Raw genomic sequence first — 4,901 nt, 5'->3', positions numbered from 1 at the left:
ATATCAGATAAACATAAGGTACAATAAATACTTAATATAATATTATCATGGTTTCGATATTCTTTGATTAATTCAGATTTTGATTGATTAATATTGTCATGGTTTCGTAAGAGAGGTTTGAAGCAAGACGTGGCTACTAGGTGGAATTAAACCTTTTTTATGCTTAATAACACATTATATTACAGAAAGCTTTCATGAATGTTCAACTTAGTGATTCCAACTATAAGTTTTGTCCTTCATTAGAAGAATGAATCAAAATTGATAAGATTCGTGGTTTCTTGAGCTTGTTTTATGATGTTTCTAGTTTGTTTTCTGGAAGCAACTACCCTACATCTAATCTGTATTTTCTGTATTTTCGTCCGATTGTCATGTGCTCTAGTTTATTGAGACAACATCAAAATAATTTAGATCAATACCTAAAAAAAATGACTGAATTGATGCTACCGAAGTTTGAGAATTATTAGTCAGATTTCAGTATGATCTTGACTATAGCTGTAGTCTTTGATCCACGCTATAAGCTTCAATTTGTGGACTTCTTTTATAAGAAGTTATATGGCCTCAACTCTCCTCAGTTTTCGTTGGTGAAAGAGAAATTGTTTGAAGATTATTGCAAGTTTTACAATGACAAACACGATATTGATAAAAATGGGAATTCTACTTCAAGCGGACAGAATTGTGACTTCACAAATGCAGATTCAATGGCAGTGGTGGAGGTAAGTTACTCTCTAGTGTTATATGTTGTCAATATTATTTGATTTTAATGATTTTTCATTTTTATTTGCATCTTAACTGCAGGAGTTCAATTCATTGGATGTTGAGTTTGGATTGAACCAATAAAAATCCCAATTGGAGTTGTATATGTAAGAAAAAAGATTGGATATCAAATCCAATCTTTATATACTTAACTATTAGAAAGGATCACAATTCAAGTACCCACATGTTGGTTGCATTGCTCGTGACATTTTGAGCATTCTCATAACTACTGTTGCTTCTGAATCTGTGTTTAGTGTTGGTGGAAGAGTTCTTGATCAATATCGTAGTTCACTCAAGCCAAGCAATGCGGAGGCAATGATTTGCACTAGAGATTAGTTGTTAGGAAAAAAAAAGGTATTAACTTTATATCTAGTTAATGTTAACTTTAATGATTATTATTATAGTTATTTTATTAATTCTTTTATTTTTCAAAGGTATCAAAAGAGAAATACTGAAAGTGCAGGTTTTTCGGTTGGGTGTGTAAAATGCAAGGGTGTATCCAACTGATCAGGATGAGATTCTCGACCTAGCTGAGTCGTTGGCACGACAACCGAAACCTGGTATCAAACAAATTTCCTCAGCCCACTTCTACTAGTTAGTATAATGGAGGTAAGGGTCGAATCCCACAAGGATGGACACGTTCGGACACGTTAGCTACCACGCTTTTGGGGTTGAGATTCTACCTAGGCGAAAAATAAAGATGGTACTCTACTGGCTAGCAGGCGGGAAAATAACAGACATGTGGTTGTGTTCACGAAAATAGGAGACAAGGTATCTCAGAGACATGTGAAAAGTAGACAGTTACTAAAAAAGGAAATTTAGACAACAAGGTATATCTGGTGGCTGGTTGGCTTTCTGACAGGTCTGGAATGTACAACTGAAAAGTAGGAGACAAAAGCAAAAGTAACTAAAAAGCAAAATCATAAATCATATGAACACAAACTCCATGACTAAACTCAGATTCATAATTTCAAACTCAAGATCCATTGATTAAAAATGCATAACTTAAGATGAACAACTGAAATTGCAGACTGCCTCTACTGACTAACATGCAAGGTGGTGATCACAGCGTAGAACAGGAAACTCATGCACGAAAACTCAAACTGAAACATAACTACAAATTTCGATCAACAACTACAGATCTAGCTTACTCGAAAGAAAATACATGCACGCACTTAAAGATTAAAAGCGATAACTAAATCTAACTTTCCTAGGCAGAATGAAGCAAACTCAAACCAAAGAGACATTTGGAATAGAAATTTCATAACTTAAACGTTTGGATCTTCACCAAATACTTCAAAAGGCAACGAAGATAAATATTTGCAACGGATCCAACGAAGAAATAGGTAAATATTTAACTAAAAAGAAAATAACGATTGTTTTGCCACTCCGGACGGTGATACTGCTATACTACTATGACAAACTGGCTGGAACGGTAGGACGATGATTTCTCCGGCAGACTCTTGGACGTCAAGTGACCATAGCTGTGGCGAGGAACGAAAGACTGGATAATGCTGAAAGACTGATCTTCTAGAGAGAATTCTACTAAGTGAGTATGAGAACCGAGAGCTTTTCGAACTAAGAACTGCTTGTCTCTCTCCAAGTGGCGTCTTTTATATGGAGGTTTGCCCTTGCTTTTAGGGTAGGCTTCCTTCTCGATTTGACTTTTCTGCCCTTGTTAATGATCATCCCAACTATCCTTCTTCTCCATCTCGAGCCTTTTCTCTGGCATGCATTCTGGTCAGCATTGCACCCTTCTAGCGCTCTTTTCACTTGCGTCGCCTGAATCGTCTCCTACTGGCTTGGATCCTTCAATCCTGCACACTTGAGCAACTGTTTTGCAGATAATACATGCATTTCACGACATACTGACCAGTAACCAAGGCTTAGAATACGACTTATCAAACTGCTCACACTTACCACGTGCTTGTCCTTAAGCATGAAGACAAACAAAAAAGAAATAAGTCGAATTCGAGCCTGGTTACTCCCCTTGACCGACTCTGACGCAAAGAAAAAAAAACAACAACGACACGAACACATAAACATATAAAAACAAATTAAGGACATAGAACAGGCTATATTTTCAACTCTCCCTCCCCTTGGGATTAGGTGCAATCCGGCCTTAGGCAGCCTTGAACTTCCGCCATTCCCCTTTTCCTCCCCAGTCAGCATATCCGTTTGTCAGGATCATCCAATCCTAGGCCAAACACTGGGTTCACTCAGTCACTCATTCCTCACAGGGGATGTTAGGACTATTTTCTCTCAATGCTGAACCACAGATGCTTCGGACTCAGATATCACGTGCAGTTCCTGAAGGTCTTTAAGGCTTGTAACGGGGCTATTGGTTTGTAATGCTTGGGGTGGTGGTTCCTAAGGCTCTAAGGTTCAAAAACTAACTACTTATTTTGATGTGGGAGAACTGTGTGCATTTAGGCTTCTGGCCAGGGCTTCTTCTTTGGCGGGACAATTCTGACATTGGCTTCCAATTGGTAGTAGCTTCCTTGTGGCTTCGCCGCCCTTATTCCTTCTTCCTCCTTTCTCTTTTTGTGGTCAAGTATCTGTGACCATTTCCTTCGATTTTTTTTTGTGGCTTTGCCACCCTTATTCCTTCTTATATTTGGGACCTAGAATTTTTTCCAGATCGCTTTTCTCCTTCTTTCTTTGCTTTTCTTTTCTTCAGCTGGTTCCTTTTATATGTCCTCCTGGGCAGTTGCCTCCTTGTTTTATGCCTTGCACACACACAGTTCCAATGGCTGATGGGTTATTTCGGGGTATAGATCAGGTTAGAAAATGGGGTTCTAAGGGTAGGTTTTTCTTCTTCTTTTTTTCGTGGGGGGTTTCCTACTGCCTTCAGGGTTTGCTACACGCGGTCACCTTGCCCTAGACATCATGTGGTAGCTACTCTTCTTTTTTTTTCTGTGTTTAGTGGGAAGTAGTCCCACTTTAGGCTTCTAATTCACCATTTTTAAGAGGGCTTTCGCGTCTGACCTAAGGGATGGGTTTTTCCTTTATACTTGCATCATCTATACTGACTAGGGGTTACTGGAGGGGGTGGTTTCTGTTTTCCAGCATGCCTTATCTCCCTCAACTCCCCTCACCGTCAGTTCGAGGCAGTTGAGTTTTAACCCCATTCATAAAAACACATAAATCCTAGACCTAAACAAACCCTAAAAACACTAACATGCACTGACTCAAATAACACATATATACATGTCATACTGGCCATTTGCTCCCCCCTCTCCCTTCACAAGTGTCTGCCCCAGATACGGGCTGTGAAGTGAAAAATGGGAATGGCTAGTATGACAGACACACATTTATAACGAACACATACTATATCTAAAAACTTCTCACACTTAGACTATGCAATAGGCTAAGTGGGAGAGTTTTAGATATATACATAGATTTGCCAAAACAGAACAGAATATTACAAAATATGATATATAAACATATAAACTCCTCACACTTAGACTATGCAGTAGGCTAAGTGTGAGTTAACATGCTTATGACAGAACACAAAAAACATAAATAAAACACATGCACCGAAGTAGAAACCCTTTACTTCTCACACTTAGACTATTGGATAGGCTAAGTGTTATGAATGAGGTTTGCTCACATTAAATACACATATAATTCTACCTATACAACAAAATTAAAAAAAAAACAGAAATAAAAGAAAACTAAAAATTAAAAAAGAAAACTAACTGGTCAATTTGGGGGGGGGGGGTCGATCAGACATTCCTCCTGCTCCTTCTTTGCGCAGGGGTCTGTGCAGGTGGTTCCCTTGGTTCCTCTTTAGTGGATTCCGGTTGGTTGTCTTCCGCCTCCTCTGGCTCATCACCTTCTTCGTCCTCAGGTTCCGTGGGTTCATCGTTCTGGCCTCCATGGCCACTTGTTCCAGCTCCTGCGCTTTCCTTTCCTCTCGCTAATTCCTTCAGTATGCTCTCCATCAGGGTTGTCAGTCTTGCCATCTCTGCCCGTGATTGTCTATTCTCCTCCGCTAGCTCAGTTACTGTCCTCTCCAGACTTTCTTGCCTCAGCCTTTGCACTTGTTCATTTTGCCCAGCTTGCCCCTCCTGGCCCTGTTGTGCCCTTCCACCAGGGGCTTCTCCCATCGGGTAGAACTGAGGGACTCCTTCTCGGTAGTATAC

The 4,901-nt window shown here is 39.7% G+C and overlaps 1 pseudogene; it reads left to right on the top strand.

Moving 5' to 3' along the window:
* Nucleotides 1-425: 425 nt before the first annotated feature.
* On the top strand, nucleotides 426-3,077 carry LOC148924308 (zinc finger BED domain-containing protein RICESLEEPER 2-like; annotated as a pseudogene).
* Nucleotides 3,078-4,901: the final 1,824 nt, after the last annotated feature.

This window comes from Salvia hispanica, chromosome 5 (genome assembly GCF_029641045.1).
Source record: "Salvia hispanica isolate PSC_SH4W2 chromosome 5, Shi_PSC_v1, whole genome shotgun sequence".
Classification (NCBI taxonomy): domain Eukaryota; kingdom Viridiplantae; phylum Streptophyta; class Magnoliopsida; order Lamiales; family Lamiaceae; genus Salvia; species Salvia hispanica.
This window is presented reverse-complemented; position numbering and strand designations above follow the sequence as displayed.